Here is an 18193-nt window from a genome sequence, read left to right on the forward strand (position 1 = left end):
CTTTACATAGTGGTAGAAATTAATGTGAGCTGACTTTGAGTGCAGTCAACGTATATTTAACTTATTTCCTTAGGTACCTTACGTGTGCACAGAAAATCAAAAATATTTTCTAGTATCAAAACTATAATTCTTACTACACACAGTGTGACTAGCCCAAGATTTTATGAATTTCCCGCCAAAACTTTGGGTAATATTTCAGTAGCCAGACTCTATATGTTGTGTCTTGCACGCTGTTGTTGTGTCTGATGTGCACGAACTCGTTGCATACGAAGCCTATCCACTTCAGGCACTCTAGAACGCAAACTAATACGAATATTTTCATTATCTGTCTCTCGCTGGTCATCAGTGCGGGCAGCACGTAAGGTTGCTCGTTGCACATTTGATTGACTTCGACGACCTAAGTCAGGTCAAGTCAGTCACCGTCTTCTTCTTGGCATTTTAAATATTAAAAGTAAAGAAACTTCTCATTCACTTTAGTAACCTCCCATGCTGCTTTTGACTTCGACGACCTAAGTCAGGTCGTCTTCTTCTTGGCATTTTAAATATTAAAAGTAAAGAAACTTCTTTTTTGTGTGTTTGGCGTTTGTATTTTCCCACACTTTCATTAAACCTTTTATTTGTTGGTTGTCATTCTGTTCATTGGTGCGTTCAAAACTTTTTAACCTTTTTAATATATTGTTGGCTTTAACAGACGACCGCACCGGACCACGAACTTTCGATCGTGTGTCAGAGGGCCTACCGCGAACGCACCCATAAAGTTAGACAACCAACGATGACAATCTTTTGTGACAGTGACACTATTTGTTATTATTGTTTGCATTGATAAAAACTTAATACGCGATAATTCAAATGTAGTGGTAATACGCGATAATTCAAAAGTTGTGGATATGTTTTCTATTCAAAACCCTTTAATATAATCTTTAATTTGAGGAACTCGAGTGTACCGTATCGACAGGACCGATATCAAATGTTTGACAGGTACGTTGGTAGGAGCAGTTTGTACGGGAAAACAAAATTGTTTGTCTTTACTATCTTTCTCTGAATTTATCAATATTTTCTCACCGTTCAAACCTTCCATGGACTTCTACAAATAATTCAATGCCAAAATTAACCAAATCGGTTCAACCGTTTTCGAGTTTTAGCCAGACAAACAACAGCATTTCATTTTTATTTATATAGATGGGGAATACTTAAAGTTTATTTTTAATTGAAAATTATTTACCTTTATATATTTTTTTCAATCGAATGATACAATTTGTTTAGGCATCCTTCAAGAAACTGTCAGGCAAGCCCCGTCCCTAAGTACCCACCCCAGCCGTACTCACCCACCCTGGCTGACGACATATCTTTACTTTAGCATATCTTTGTTTTAAATTATTTTGTATTAATAAATATCCTTAGTATAACAATTAATATCACATGACTAATAATGAGATCAACAAGTATGAGATCCTTAGTACTGAGAAATATCCTTAATACGAGTACGCGTATAGCAGATAATTAAATTATCATATGTCCATGAAATAGTTGGCAATACAATTTAATTTTTAGAAGCATGTCTCAGTATGATTTTTTTAAATCAATTTCTGTTTGGCGTAAGCCACAGATATATATTACAACCTATGCACATTACACAAGGTTTTTTGGCGCAGCTTTTATTTCTGCAACGACGCTGAACAGTCACCATATCTGGGAGATGATCAGTTCCATTTCCATTGGCGGCCTGCCTCTTTTATACACGGTCTTAGGAACCTCAGTCACTTCTTCGCTAACATCTGGAGTATTATTATTCTATATAATAGCTACCTACTTAATTAGCTACTTTCTATATAATACTCTTCTAATATTCGCTTAAACTCTCTCATCTGCAATATTTTGTGCGAGGGTATCTGTAGCGATTTCATTTCATTTTTGTATTTTATCAAGGAATTAGTTATGGTCAAATCCACGAAGTGAAGTATGAATCGCACAGTCCACTTATTTGTCCTCATTCGTGCCGGACATGCCGTTAACATTCTATCGGTGAGGTCCACTCCTCCCAACGGCGGTTCAATTGCTCTCGTAGAAGGTATAAATTCAAGTTAACAAAATCCAGATAATATTTAATATTTACACGGTACATTACGAAATAATAGGTATCTGGGAGACCGAACTTTGCTCGGAAAGCATATAAAACCTCAAAAATGCGTTTTCCCAGAGATAAGACCTAGCTAGATCGATTTTTCGTCCCCGAAAACCCCCATAAGTATACCAAATTTCATCGAAATCGTTAGAGCCGTTTTCGAGATCCCCGAAATATACAATATAAATAAATAATTAAATATATAAATAAATGTACAAGAATTGCTCGTTTAAAGGTATTAGATAATTATGACAATTTGATCATTTTCTGAATCAATGCCAGGGTTGCTATTCGAGCTTTCTGTCAATACGTCACCATTGTTGTTATCTTAACAAAAATACAAAGATATTACCTAAATAGGTACCTAATTAAAAATAAATAAAGGTGTATTTGCGTCTTGTTTGTTTTTGGCGGTTGCTCGTCAGATTACAAAATTATGTATCCATTTAAGTTTGTAGCCATATTTGGTTACTATAATGAATGTCCAAATAAGGTGACAGTGCCGAGTATACGCCCAATGTTACAAATTTATGTATACACTAACACGTAAACAATACTGTGCACGTATTGATGCATGTTTATATGACTGCAGATACTGTTACAATTTTATGTATACACGACATAAAGGACAGCTATACAAACTGCTTCCTTTTTACTTAAAGAGGCGGTTAAGCCTAGAAGTACTTCACCGTAGATAATATTATTTATGATTAACAAATGATGCATGACATATCATTAAGTGTTTCACTGTCATGTATGGCACATACTAAAAATAAATACGGATATAAAAATTATAAAAATACCGTTTTTAAAATACACCAGTTATGGCTTACCGTATCGATGAACATATGAAACACCGGATTATTTCGATGCGTGAAAGTGGAGTATCTGTTACAGATATATCCGAGGAGTTAGGCATTACGGTAATTATAGTTATGAGTTCTATTGGCAGATATTAATCGTTTTACGGAGATAGTAAATATGGTTTTTTATTTTACCATAATTTTTATTACAGCGAAAAACGGTGTATCTCTGGATTGAGCGTTGGGCGGGTGAAGGAAACGTAAAACCTCGCGTTTCTACAGGACGGCATAAAAAAACTTCCGCAGCCAGCGACAGGCGTTTGATCGAGGATGTCATGGTCCGACTTCGAGCAACACCGGCTTCCGACACATCGGAAGGGAGGAGCCCAAGCGATATCTCACCGTACAAATCTTTCTGCCATTTTTCGCGGGGGGAAAGGTGCACACAGTCGCACTTCTCACACACTTACATACAAAATCCAATCTGTAATGACGACACAAATACATAGAAAATGACACACGTCAAAGACAAATCTTGCAAACCTCGATCTCTTTTTGTGTACGGACGAGTGACAAGTGTCACAACACGCACACTAACACATTTTCGTTGAAGTATGTTATTGTATTCTGAGAGATGAGAAGTCGGATTTGTCGCTCGACCGATCCGCAATTTGTACTGAGCGAGCAAAATCGATAAATCCAACAATTACATGAGACTAAAATATAATAATTGTGTTTGAATGTAATTAAACGTATGATATATGTTAAAAAAAATATTACATGTGAAATGTAACACTTTCTTTTTGTAAATTTGATGTCCCCGACCTCTTTTTATAACAATAAACCAAGCAAACAGGCATTTTTGTGCAGCAGTGTTCACGCGCGCGTCTGGACTTGGTCTAGTGAAAAATCCAAGTGCAACTAGTTTTATTACCCGCGCTAGATTAGATTGACGCGCTAATCTTGTACCTCGGCAGAGGGGAAATAGTGCGAATGCCGCCTCCCTTCCGTGTTGCTCGAAGTGGTCCGACGTTTCGTGAGCGTCCCAACTTACGCTGCAGAATTAAACGTTTGTTCAAATACAATACGAAGACGTCTGCGAAGTGTCGGATTGCGTCACAGAATTCCTGCCAGGAAACCCCACCTGACTGACCGTCACAAAAGAATGAGAATGAATTTCGTAACAAATTTTAAGGATTTTGACTTCGAGAAAGTTATTTCAGTGGATGAGAAAACATTTACCACTAATGCGGACGGGCGTGTTTCCTTATACAGAGTCGACGAAACGCGTTATGATGAAAATAATGTGCTGCCGGACCGAAGGAGCGGCCGGCTGTCTTTGATATTTTGGGGATGGATATCTAGTTCTGGGCCCGGAGAACTGATTGAGATCACAACGCGTTTGAATGCGAATGGGTATATAGAAATATTAAGAGACGTTTTAGTGCCGACTGTTACAAATGTGTTTGGGGATGTAACAATTTTTCTTCTGCAGGACAACTCATCTGTGCACAACTCTCGGTTGGTGCAAGCTTGGATTGATGACTACCCAACGTAGTGTTATTAAAATTGAGTCCCAAATCACCGGACCTCAATGTGATCGAAAATATGTGGGCTATGATGGTGCAAAATTGGGATTCGTCTCAAGTGAAAACCATTAATAGTTTACGCGAACATGTTCATCAACTGTGGGAATATTACAGAGGGACGAACTATTGTGAAAAACTAGTGAGTTCAATGAAAACTCGTCTAGAAGCCGTAGAAGCAGCCGAAGGCGGGTACACAAAATATTAATCAAGCAGTACAGAAATACTAGCTAATATTATTTTATTAAGCACATGAGAGCTAATATTATTTTTTAAATGAATAGGTCCTTTTAAGTTTTCATTTTAAAAGTAAAGTTACAAAGCTACCATATAACAAGTGTTTTATTCTTGATATTTTACAGTATTAAATATTTGATTGGTATGCCTCCGCAGGTATATCTTAGAGCTATTAGCTTTATGCTGTATAAAACTCTGGCACTTTTATACAGGTTGTAAAAAAATAGTGACGATCCGTTTAAGGGCGTAATTTGTATTGCATGCCGTATAGGAAAATCAAGGTAAAAACATTTTTGACGCGAACTTTGTTACTATAAAATTAAAAAAAAAAAATTTTTTCTTTCGCATTTTCCTACTTGGAATAGTTAAATTAATAGTTAAATTTTAATAATGAAATCGCTGTACAAGATTTTAAATTGGCTACAAATATAATGACCACCAAATATACTTTGGTACCCTAAATAAAAAAATCATGCTTACCAAAAAAAATTACTGAACACCAAAAAAATAAGGCCTAAAAATACAAAAGTACCACCATTTTAATTACGACTGCACTTCAAATTGTATTCAAATACCAAATATATTGAATGATCACCAAAAATCATTAATGATCACCAAATCTTGAAGACCAAATTAAAGCGATATTTTCACCTAAATAAACCACTATGATTACCAAAAAATTTCTACATATTACCCAATAAAGTAAACTGATGCCAAAATTACTAGCCCCTCCCGCTCAACCCCCCGTACCCCGCACCGCATACCTACCTTAGCTAATCTACTTTTCTAGTAGCATTTCGTTATGCTACTAGAAAAGTAAGTCAAACTGCTATCAGTTAAGTGGGTTAGGTTAGCACTGCGACCCTTACAGAAACTAAATGTTACTAGAAAAGTAGGTTAGGTTAGGTTTGAACTGCGACCTTTACAGAAACGAAATGCTACTATAAAAGTGGGTTAGGTTAGGTTAGAACTGCGATCCTCACAGAACCGAAATGCTACTAAAAAGTGGGCTAGGTTAAGTTTCAACTGCTACCCATACGGATACGAAATGCTACTAGAAAAGTGGGTTAGGTTAGGTTTGAACTGCGACCCATACAGAAACGAAATGCTATCAGAAAAGTGGGTTAGGTTAGGTTTGAACTGCGACCCTTACAGAAACCAAATGCTACTAGAAAAATGGGTTAGGTTAGGTTTGAACTGCGACCCTTACAGAAAAGAAAAGCTACTAGAAAAGTGGGTTAGGTTAGGTTTGAACTGCGACCCTTACAGAAAAGAAATGCTACTAGAAAAGTGGGATAGGTTAGGTTTGAACTGCGACTAGGGAATGCAATAACCGGCCAAACTTCATAACCGGTTTCGGTTACGGTTATGCCCGTAAAATAACCGAATATCGGTTATAATCGGTTACGGTTATTTTCGACGAAAAATTATAAATTTACAATGAAGTAATTAAAAAAATACAAAATATTTATTTTAGTACCTACAGTATTAGGGAATGTGAGTATAAGTCTTCGTTTTTTAATAAAACACACCAAATACAGTAAAAGTAAAATATGACCTTGGACGTGATACAATATTCAATAAAAATATTTCATAAATAAGGGAAGTAAATTTGGTATATTTTTGTTATTAAAGTCCACGAATGCCAAAAATTATAGTCACAGCCAAAAATGGCAGGATTTTGTAGTCATTATATGATAAAAACATACAATTTAAGTCATAAATAAATAACCGAAAATAACCGTAACCGGTTATTCGAGTTTCCAATATTCGGTTATGAAATTTTGTCAAAATAATCGGTTATAACCGAATATTTCGATTACGGTTATAACCGATTTGCATTCCCTAACTGCGACCCTTACAGAAAAGAAATGCTACTAGAAAAGTGGGTTAGGTTAGGTTTGAACTACGACCCTTGAAGAAAAGAAATGCTACTAGAAAAGTGGGTTAGGTTAGGTTTGAACTGCGACCCTTACAAAAAGAAATGCTACTAGAAAAGTGGGTTAGGTTAGGTTTGAACTGCGACCCTTACAGAAAAAAATGCTACTAGAGAAGTGGGTTAGGTTAGGTTTGAACTGCGACCCATACAGAAACGAAATGCTACTAGAATAGTGGGTTAGGTTAGGTTTGAACTGCGAACCTTGCAGAAAAGAAATGCTACTAGAAAAGTGGGTTAGGTTAGGTTAGGTTTGAACTGCGACCCTTACAGAAACGAAATGCTACTAGAAAAGTGAGTTAGGTTAGGTTAGAACTGCGACTGTTACAGAAATAAAATGCTACTAGAAAAAGGTGAAGAAGTGGAGTAATTAATTTAATAGGATAACGGTAATTATATTAAATATTTGCACATTTTTAATTAAAATGTGGTTACAATTTTGGTGGTCATTTACAATTTTTGGGTTTACAATGATTATTTTGGAGTCATTTGCTTTAATATGATATCAAGATTTAAACATTTGGTTATAATTTTACATTAAAATGGAGTTCTAATTTTGGTGGTCATTTACTATTTTTGGGTTTACAATGATTATTTTGGTGTCATTTTCTTTAATAGGATAGCAAGATGTAAAAATTTGGTTATCATTTCACATTAAAATGGGGTTTGAAATTTGGTAATCATTTAGTATTTTTGGGTTAATAATGATTAGTTTGGTGTCATTTCCTTTAAAAGGATAGTAAAGTGAAATAAAATTGGTAATCATTTCACATTAAAATGGTGTTATAATTTTGGTGATCATTCATTATTTTAGGGTGGTAAAATATATTTTTTTGGTATTAAATTTTACTAAATCTGGTGATCAGTTAAATAGCAGCCTTTTAAATTACATAAAATGAAATATCATAACTTAGTGAAGACCAGATCGAAAACATATCTCTTAAAACAATATAAAATAAACATATTGGTAGAAAACGTATTCATGATAAAGTCACTGTTTACGAGTGTTTAAATAAGATACGGCGTTTGAAGATTAAACACAAAATTAAGTAATGTTTTGTGTTAAATATAAGGTTTTTTATACGAAGGATAGAATATATTTATGTATTGTTAAGATTAAAATAAATACATTATTAATTATATTGTTTTTGATTTATTATATTGTTTTTATGGTTTATTTACCGCAGAAATTTACATTGCAAGTATTGAATTGAATGAATATTGTTTTATTTATTTCTACGTAAACAGCTTCGTTCAAGTATTTAGTTTTCAGTCGAACACACTTAATTCCCACAATAATATCCTATTTCTTACTTTTATTGTGGTTTTATTATGTCGATAATTACATGTAAACATTATGGCTAACCCTTAAAACGCCAATGTATGGCTAGCAGGGTTGCACCGGCAATGAGCAGTGGGCCTAGTGGGCGGACCACAGGCTTTCTTTTAGGAAATAATGATAATAAATAAAACTAGATATTAGGTTAAATTTTTTTATAAACGCAATTATATGCAGAAATTATAATTCAAAAGTAAAAATAAATCTTTAGGCCTGGCTAAGGGTTAAAGCTAAAGTAACGCAGAAGAAACAGTAAGTAAAACGTGTTCTAATACACTTTTGAATGTATTAACGACGTCCTGAGTAAGTTCGTCGTCAATAACTTGTGTAGGTATTGCAGCGGATGTAATAAAAGAATCCCAATCTTCGGTGTCCAAGATGACACATAATTTTGCGTTAGGCGGTAAATTGAATTTGCTCAACAACATCGCCTTATGGAAATCCGAAGGCCGGTGGAGATTCACTTCATAGCAACCGTTAGCAAGACATTTATTTCCTTCCACCATTACTCTCTTCAACGGATATTCGTTTTCCATTTTATTTTTATTATAACCTTTAACTAGGTTAAAGAAATTTCTGAGATACTAGATTCACGCACAACGCACAAGCTATCTGACGTCTAAGTGAAGTTCTTATTTCTTGTGACTTTGAATTGAATGTCAAAGCTATAGCTATAAGCTAGTTTTAATACATAACATAGACTGACCGTTATATCCATGAATGATTCAAAAGAAGACTCTATATTCTGTAGCCTCCTTGTGACCAGTTAGAACTTATTGACGGGATGACGAATAGGAACAGATTTTCAGTGTGACCAATAGCTACAAAACTACTATGTGACTTAATATAACTAAATTTACTTGTGACGGGTTGAATCAAATATTATTGCTTTCGGCAGTATGACCGATTAGAACAAAATTTTGGTGTGACGAGTTGATGCCTAAATCTGGAATACGATACTAAATTATGGCCTTAAACGGATCATCAATATTTTTGTTACTCCCTGTATACATCCAACCAATTTGATTCCTGGACAACTGTGAAACTGTGTGAAACCGTACTACTAACATGAGTCACAAAAACCATCAGCATCCTATATAAGTAAATAGACAAGGCTGTTATAAGGTTACCGTAGCAACCAAATTTGATTATAACGTAACCGTAGCAACGTTAGTATCATTGGTGAAAATAATCGCGGAGAAAATATTGACTCACAATAATGACGTCATGCACAAAATCTGGTAGGTTCATATATTCGAAAAATAAAGTTGATTGACGTGTATATGTCGCAGTCGGATCGTATAATCCGCCGTATTACATTACGGCTAGCCGTTTTCAAAAACAGGGGCGTTTTGAAATGCGGCGGTTTAACGATTAGCCGGATTGAATGCGGCTGAATGAAAATCCGCCGGAATGTATTCGGCGCCATACGTTCTTCAACACGGCTAGCCGTAATGTAATACAGCGAGTCATTAGCCGCCGCTTTGACAGTTTTTAGTTCCCATTTTTAACACCCGTGGCGCTGCCTGACAAACGCTGGGGTGTCCATCAAAAATGGAGTTCGTCGGACTGTTTCTTTTCAAAAAACATTTCTTTCGCAACTTAACTAGACGGAGCCCCGCTTCGCGGGGCTCCTATTTCTGAGCGGTTTGCCCTTCGGGCATCTGAAGCTACCTAACGAACCTAACTTACCTACCTATTGATTTAGTGAGACGTCCGTGAAAACATTACACTTTGGGGAAAAAAGCGTAGGTAGGTAAGTAGGTTAGGTTCGTTAGGTAGCTTCAGATGCCCGAAGGGCAAACCGCCCAGAAATAGGAGCCCCGCTTGCGGGGCTCCGTCTATTTAAGTTGTGAAGGAAATGTTTTGGAAAAGAAACACATGTAGTGCGGTGGGACCATGGTAAAAATAAATTAAATTGCAAACATTGTCAAACTCCGGTTACGTGGGCGACCGAAAGAACTGGTCACTCTACAATCTAAAATAGTAGTACGATGCGGCTAAACGTTGACCGCCTTATTGAAGAACGTATCACAATGACAATCCGGCTAATCGTCGAACCGCCGCATTTCAAAACGCCCCTGTTTTTGATAACGGCTAGCCGTAATGTAATACGGCGGATTATACGATCTGACTACGACATATACATAAAATTCTAACAGTATCTGCAGTCATATAAACATGCATCAATACATGCACATTATTGTTTACGTGTTAGTGTACACATAAATTTGTAACATTGGGCGTATACTCGGCACTGTCACCTTATTTGGACATAAATATATTATAGTAACCAAATATGGCTACAAACTTAAATGGATACATAATTTTGTAACTTCCAGGCGTATACATATCTTTGTACTCGACTATACTTACCACCACGAAAAGTAAAAACTTCGTTACCAAAAGTAGGTAATTGTTTATCGGTTGTCTGTTGAGGCGTTTTTAATTTTCGTACAATAAATCCTTTAAAATGACGTTAGTTCACTTTGTTGGAACGGCTTATTATTTGATGCTTTGTTCAAATCATACGAAGGCAGAAGAAATCCTCCATTCTTACCCGTGAGCCGACATCATGCATTTTATGTTTCATCACGTTTATGTGCCCGGATTTTATCATATTCTAATACAGTAGAGGTAATTTGATTGAGGTTACATTATGTCTTCTATAATGCTACTGCAGTAGTATATCCCTTAAAAATAACTTAGCTGGAATGTTTAGTTTTGCCTCCGCAAAAGGTAGGTATTCAAGGTGAATAAAGGACTCGTTGGCAAAACTTCAAAGTGCCTGGCGAGACGTGAACACACTCTGTTAACCGTGATAGTTTTAGCAATTGCGCGGGTCTACCTATTTAGTACAATAAATATTTGAACCGGAAAATCGCCTTTATTCACATTTATCCTGCGCTTAATCATAGGTTCGTAGAGTATATATGTACATACAGTAAGATGTACCTATCTGTTTAAAAACAACTTGTACAATAGGTTACAAATGTAATTCATTATTATTCCTTATCTTACATATATATTATACATAGTCAGACATACCCAAGTTAAAAGATATATTGCTTTCAGAAACAACAATGTAAACTGATAAGTCTGTTTTTATAATCTAATACCTTTAATTTAATCTGGTTTGTTATTGAAGTTAATTTGACTCCTACATACACTGGCCGGAAAGTAACGTTACTCACCGCACGCTAAGCGCAACGTATACAACGTACATACAATTTAAAACATCTTCTTAGCTTAGTCGCCCACTGGCTATGCAATGTAGTAATATTAATCATGAAGGTTGTTCAACCTTCGAAGCGAATTGCTAAATTAGTGTCAGGTGGGGTAAACTACGCCTCCTTGCGAGGGCCAGGCAAACACGCCTATGTAATCATGGCATCTGGAATAATATCCTAAGGGCACTGTCGTTCCCACTACGGACGCTTAATACGCTACGAAAGTTTTTTAGACTGAAAAATTAGCGTTATGTTCGACACCTTTAATTGTTATATTAAGTACCTAAATATCCTAAAAGACGAACTAACTAATGACCATAGAGGTGGCAATTGTATTGTGATTTTTGGCAAACGGTGAGTGTCGTCAAATAAATGTGTGACCAAGTTGGACAAGTTCTCCATACAAACGTAGTTACGCTCTCATTTTAATATAACTAACTAGATTGCGCTAAAATGTTGTACTTACAATAGGATAAAATATATATCTATGCCTGTAATTAGTTTATGTAGCTTCAGGTACCATAGTTTAAAAAATACAACGAAGTTAAGTTTTTCATACAAAAGTTGTTTTTGCTCTATTTCGTTTGTTTAAAAGCTAAACCAATTACAGGCATAGATATTATATCTCACGTCATTGTATGTGCAAGTTTTCATTACAATCCTACACGTAGTTTTAAAATGAGAACGAAACTCCGTTTGTATCGAAAGGTGAAATTCGGCCGAGCTTGCTGCGGACTCCTTTTGTGCCATCACCAATAGTTTGGCTTCCGCGTCCTGTTATGAAACACGATAATCCTACGGTTTTCACCAATTTTAATTAGGTCATCGTTTCAGCTAATAATAAAACACAGTAGGTACTAATTTAATAGCTGTAATGAGAAGGACCCGTATGACTATGAACAATTTAAATTGTTTGCAGAGGGTTGAGTAAACTCGAGCCGTCGATTGAAATATATTATCTACAAACAAAATTCAGGATTCGTACGTATCTTTTTCTCTTACCTTACCTTTATTTAACCCACTCTTTCGCATAATTACCTTACGTTTAACAGTTAAAAATATACTTGAAGTTTAGCAGACTAATCGAACAAGAATGTTTCCTGACGAGGAATTTGGTCGTGTTTGGGTCTCCCCAGATATATCGACGCGCATTCGGCAAAAGCCGATAGAAAAAAACTTTATGTCCACGCAATAAGAGCGAAAAAGCCGTCGACGCGTCGGCAGGCGCCGGCCGATGCGAGCAGAGCCGAACGACGACTTTTTCGCTCTTATTGCGTGGACATAAAGCTTTTTCCTATCGGCTTTTGCCGAATGCGCGTCGATATATCTGGGGAGACCCTTTCCCATAATAAAAGATTAGGAAGGATTATTAAGTTATTTTCTTTTAATTTATTTTGTAGGAAAAAAGGATTCATTAAAAGAGATTGTATGTATATCTACTTATATGCTGATTTATCTATATGTACACACTGCACTGGTATCTACTTATTATTTATATACTAGTACCTACTTGTTCGAGGATTGTCTTTTTTTGACATAACGCATGAAGATATATTGTATGAAAATATTTTTAACACTATCCCAAATAGCTCGAAAACAAAAGAAGATCAAAGACTGCTATTAAGCATACACTGTTCATGAGGCCTGCCAGTACACCACCTGAAAGAATGACCAAATCCTTTGTCGAGGGCTAACTACTCTTGTTCGCTGAGCGTTTTAAACACTTTACTTATATAGTATAATTAAGATAGGTGGGTTATCTTGCCTGTAAGCTATTAAGAGCTCTCCATATAAACGTACTACGTAGTTCCCATTTTCATCTCTGGATATTGACAGATATATATACACTTATATACGTATTCATGCTGTGGATCTAGCCGGTCATTCATTGAACCCAATTTTAGGTCCTGCACTGATGCTAATGTCCTGGCGTAGCGAAAAATAATAGATAAATTTGCAGAGCTAAAGGGATTCGTAAAAACTTAAAATCTTAGTATGTGAATAAATAATATCGTTTTATTGTTGTAAAAACTATTACGTAGCAGTATTTGTGACTAAAACTTTATACACTTGCTTATAGGTAATGTTATTTTCAGAAGGAAGAAAACAATGTCGAAATTCAGAAAGCGTGTTATTGTGTTATCTACGGTTTTCACGAAGAGTCAAAACTCTCTGTTAAATATGATCGTGTGCTTGGTGTCACAATAGGGTATTATACTGTATTTAAAATAAATTATTTTACACCATGCATGTAATAAAGCACCAGATAATTATTAGAAAAACACAGATAGGAGTTATTTTTAAACACAAGTTCTATTTAATAAATCGGATAGATATATGAAAAGTAGGTGAGTTGACCGTGACGTCACGATGTAATGTTTCATATAAATTCCATATTAGCAAATCGTTTTGACAGTTCTAAAAAAGTAACTGATTTGACTAGTAGGAAAATACCCTATTATTCCTTCAACTAGAATACCTATTTATTTTAGAAACACGTTTATACAACAACTAAGTAATACTTATGTGCTGAATAACTTTTATCCTATTTCGACTTGCATGCCGTCCTCATTTCCAAAATGTAACCAACGCATCTGGTCTTCAATAGCATCATCCGCATTATTGGCTCTTCGTAAATCGTGCCAATTTATATCTTCATCCTGTACATAAAAACGGTGATTGGGTTTACAATTTCACTTTATAACTTAACAAACTCTCAAACGTAGAAAAGATACCTGAAGTACCTAATACGAATTGCTTTCGGGGATAAAATTTACGAAATGCAGGAATATGTTTTCCCGTATTCAAATTAAGAGAATGCATACGAAGTTTAATATAGAAGAAAAATAGCTTGTAATAGGTAGGTAATATTCGAAAAATACATTCTACAGTTTCTTTCGCCTCCTTCGCAGATAAATATTCTGAAATGATTGATTATTTTTTCTTATATTTAAAGTAAGAGCATGTCTAATACAAAGTTCAAGCTTTCTTACTTTAAAAAAAACTCGTTTATATTTTCAAACCTTCAACCCCATTAGGGAATTAATTTACAAAAACGCTAAAATTAGTTTTCTTGTACATATATAAGTAAAGGGCCTGTCTATGAAATTTCTAGAACCACGCATTAAAAACTAACTTGTTCTCCATAGTAGGTAATCTTCTTCTCATTTAATTTTATAAAATCCCTTCTAAGTTGATTACGTTATGAAAATAGTCACTTACTTACTGTAAAAAATGCAAACTTTTAGATTCAGTAGTTTCGTTCTGTGTTGTTTGTAAGTCGGTCAGCTATCCAGTGAGTCAATAACTCAGAACTTCTGTTATTAACAGTTACTTACTGTGTAGTGGTTTTTTCCTACTTCTTGGTTTCCAAATGTAATTTTGAAGTTTTTTCGACCATTATCGTTGTACCTTTCTCTTATGTCTTTAAGGGGTATCACAGGTCGTCGTTTTAATACGCCTAAATCATTCATATAAGGGTTACTAAAAACTTGAAAAATTTGAATTAAACATATTAATACAGTGGTCGCGGTCGATATGTAAGCCATGGTATCGTTCGAAAACAATGCTCCAGCTAGCCAGTAGTTGTAATATTATTTATCAGTAGGTGGTAGATGAATATACTGGCTTTTACGCAAGACTGCGTCCGCGTGGAATAACTACCTCTATGTACCCAATCATATCCACACTCGTTCAGCCCTTTTACGACATTGAGCTACAAACTTTCATATGTGTGGAAAGTTAACACGTCACACATTTGTAATACCGTGAATATAGCCAACTTTGCCACCAGGGGAAACTTTGCCCAAAACGACAATTTTAAGCAAATTCGTTAATGTAGAAAAATTTAAAATACTTATGGCCACCCTGCTATTTTTAGCAGAAAATATGTAGGTTAAATTTGTGACAAAACTATACACCAAACATGTGCACAACTTGACTTGGCAATTTTCAGCGAGTTGTATAGGGTATATTTCGGCGGGCAATAAAATGTTAAAAAATGAATGCATGTAGAAAAAACTTGAGAACCCTTTGACAAATATTTCCGGGTTTCAGTTATAAAACATGAAGCATAGATTATGTCTATTGAGGTTTAATCTAAAAAGGCCTAAAGACACAAAAGTTTTGGCGGTGGGCAATGTAATCCGGTAATTTACAGACCTATGGATGCCAACATTGCCCACCACCAAAAACGGCTTAGGGTTGTCACTTTTGACAAATTTACCCAACTTCGCAAGTAAAAGAAGGTTATGTTTGTACACTAAAGTAAGTTTATAAATATATACTGTATTTGATTGGTCTTATTATCCTTTATTTAGATGTTTTATCCCTTTTACGCATGAAAAATACAGCAAAACTCATATTTTAAGCCATTAAACTATTGTAACAGGTTTTCTCTAAAGTGACAACCCTAGCCTTTGTAAAATGCTTAGGTGAGTCTTGTATGGAAAAGGGCAAAAACGGGTAGGCAACATTGCCCACCCGATTTATTCAAAAGTTTACATACTTATCGATAAGTTATTAACAGGGAATGGTAGGATTTCCCAAAAACTTTTTGTGATTCTTAGACATCATCATCATAAGAGCTGTATTTCAGCACCAAATTGACGTGGGCAATGTTGGCCACAACCCCGGATATCTTTGCCCGCCCTCTAAAATGCCAAAAAAGTGGGTAAAAACGGGATTTAATTTTTTTTTCTTAAAGTAAACTGACGCGGTTGATTACAATGGACGTGCTGAGCAAAAAAAGTCATACTATATCATTTTTTTTTTTGAGAAATTCGTGTTTTTTCGAAAAAAGCGGGCAAAGTTGGCTATATTGACGGTAGGTACGTAGACGGCATACCTACTTTAAAAGCACCCACACTTTATATAGGTACATAATAATATTATCAAATTTATTGTGTAACGAAACGAATTGAATTTAAATATTGTGTGGGTTTCTTATTTTATTACGATGTTACGAAATTCGTTTCCTATAGAATTATATATTATATACCTACAGTTTCCCATATTTTTTAAACTTTGTTGTAACTATGTTAGTTGTTCTAGATAGTCCAAGGGCTTTCAAATAGCTCTACGTGACTGCATGTGTTATAAATGAAAATTAATATCTAGTTAAATTACAAATATTACAATACAAAACATACTTGCTAACTGTTCGACCAAGGACGTTCGTTCATGACGCCTATTCAACCTATAGATACACCATATACAGGGGCTCGTTCGACGTTTAAATTCGTAGTATTGTAGGTTGTACTTGTATAACTTTAAATATGGGACAGAACCAGAAATCAGGGAAAATATTCACCATGCCATAGAAAACATAGAAATTAAATTGACTGTAAATGCATGAAACGACCAAATAATCACTTTACGCAATAGGGTTTACCATTTTAAAAAAGCACCCTTTTTATTGTGTGGCGTGTCACCATGGGTGAGCGATCGATGGTTACTCTTGTGGACAACATACAATTTTAATTCTTAGTAAACAACAAATCAAGATCGTTATCTTTTTGTGTTAAGGATTAGTTGTTTATACTTTCATAGAATTAACTGCGCGAGCTAAAAAGGTTAACGTAAACAACGTCATAAATTTGTAAAACATTCCAATAGATTTTAAACACAGTCCATTAGATTAATCGAGTCTTGTACACAAGTACAGCGTCTTAGTCCATGTGAACCATGTGGTCATTTAAATAAGGTAAGATTTCGTTTGTTATTTCTTATACCATCCGGTGGTACCTATACCCTTATTTTACCGCCAAAAATGTTGTTACCATTAATGCCGTTTCATTGATTATTCATTTCAAAGAAACATACTTTGTAACTTAATTAAAATTCAGAATATTTATCCAAAGATTTATAAATAAAATAAAAGTCTGACTGAACAATTATTATTCATTGAGTATTATTTGTACGACACTACAGTTCATAGAATATTGGTTTCAACTATTAAAGGTAAAGATAAAGAAAGAGAAATCTATTTTTATAATAAAAACAATGCACTTTCTAACAAAAAAAATGAAGAAAGTAGAAAAGACTAAAAAACGTATTTTCAATGTTTTATGTTTACCTTTTTTTTTAAGTGTAACAGGAATTTCAAAACAAAAAAATATAGTCATAAAGCTACACTTATTTAGTTTTTAAAAATATATAGTACTTAATACTTTATTTGGTGTAAAAGAAATTGATAAAACATAAATATTATAAACTATAACAAACCTAAGAATGAGTAAAACTAACTTAACAAATAAAATATCACCCCACTCTGATTGTCTCCCGGATCAAATGTGCCAAAAATACTGGCGGCATTACCCCGCTGAATGGCCAGTGATATATGTTGGACAAGGAAAGAACCAGAGCGAGGGTCGCAGCCCCTATCCCTTAAACGTCGCCCAATATCCTTAATATAGTTTATTATACAAATCTGTTGATAAATGGGAGATAAAAAATAATATTAAGCGTGGGTCAGAGTGATCTCAATGCATGATCGTCCGTGAAGTAAGGTTAAGTACTTATTGTTTTAAACACACGAAAGGTGAACATATTTTACTGTTTTGGTCTCTTAGTATTTTTAATGAAACAACGCAATGTACATTTATTTTATATATTACAAGATCCACTGCACAGACTGAGGTCTGAACATTTAAGACGAAAGTGGAGGACCCGCACGAAATCGTCTTTTCATACAAACGTAGTCCTCATTTTCCTCCCTGAATATTAACATTATTGAAAATATTTTGAAAAAAAATTGTATTATATCAACCACAACTATGCCCCTACGTTTGAATTTTTCGAATTTTTTAATTCTTATAATAGTTAGGAGCATTTAAAATTTGTATAAAATCTGTTTTTCGCTCCTAACTTTTACTATAGGTAATCAAAAAATCCAAAAAAGTCTAACGTAGGGGCATATCTATGGATATTTTCCTCCAGC

At 34.9% G+C, this 18193-nt stretch overlaps 1 protein-coding gene and 1 long non-coding RNA gene across 4 annotated transcripts in view; one reads left to right on the plus strand and one right to left on the minus strand.

Annotated features, from left to right (window-relative positions):
- Positions 1-13247: 13247 nt before the first annotated feature.
- Positions 13248-14964, minus strand: LOC134804972 (uncharacterized). The gene is made up of 2 exons (XR_010146220.1): positions 14592-14964; positions 13248-13913 (listed from the first exon to the last, which is right to left on the minus strand). It is a non-coding gene; the product is annotated as an uncharacterized LOC134804972 (long non-coding RNA).
- Positions 14965-16300: 1336 nt separating this feature from the next.
- The window catches only part of LOC134804823 (gustatory receptor for sugar taste 64f-like), a 30798-nt gene continuing 28905 nt past the window's right edge, over positions 16301-18193 (plus strand). For all 3 annotated transcript variants that reach the window (XM_063778083.1, XM_063778084.1, XM_063778085.1), the window contains exon 1: positions 16301-16957. The gene's annotated coding sequence lies outside the window, so the exon portion shown is untranslated. The remainder of the gene's footprint in view (positions 16958-18193) is intronic.

Source organism: Cydia splendana, chromosome Z (genome assembly GCF_910591565.1).
Source record: "Cydia splendana chromosome Z, ilCydSple1.2, whole genome shotgun sequence".
Lineage (NCBI taxonomy): Eukaryota > Metazoa > Arthropoda > Insecta > Lepidoptera > Tortricidae > Cydia > Cydia splendana.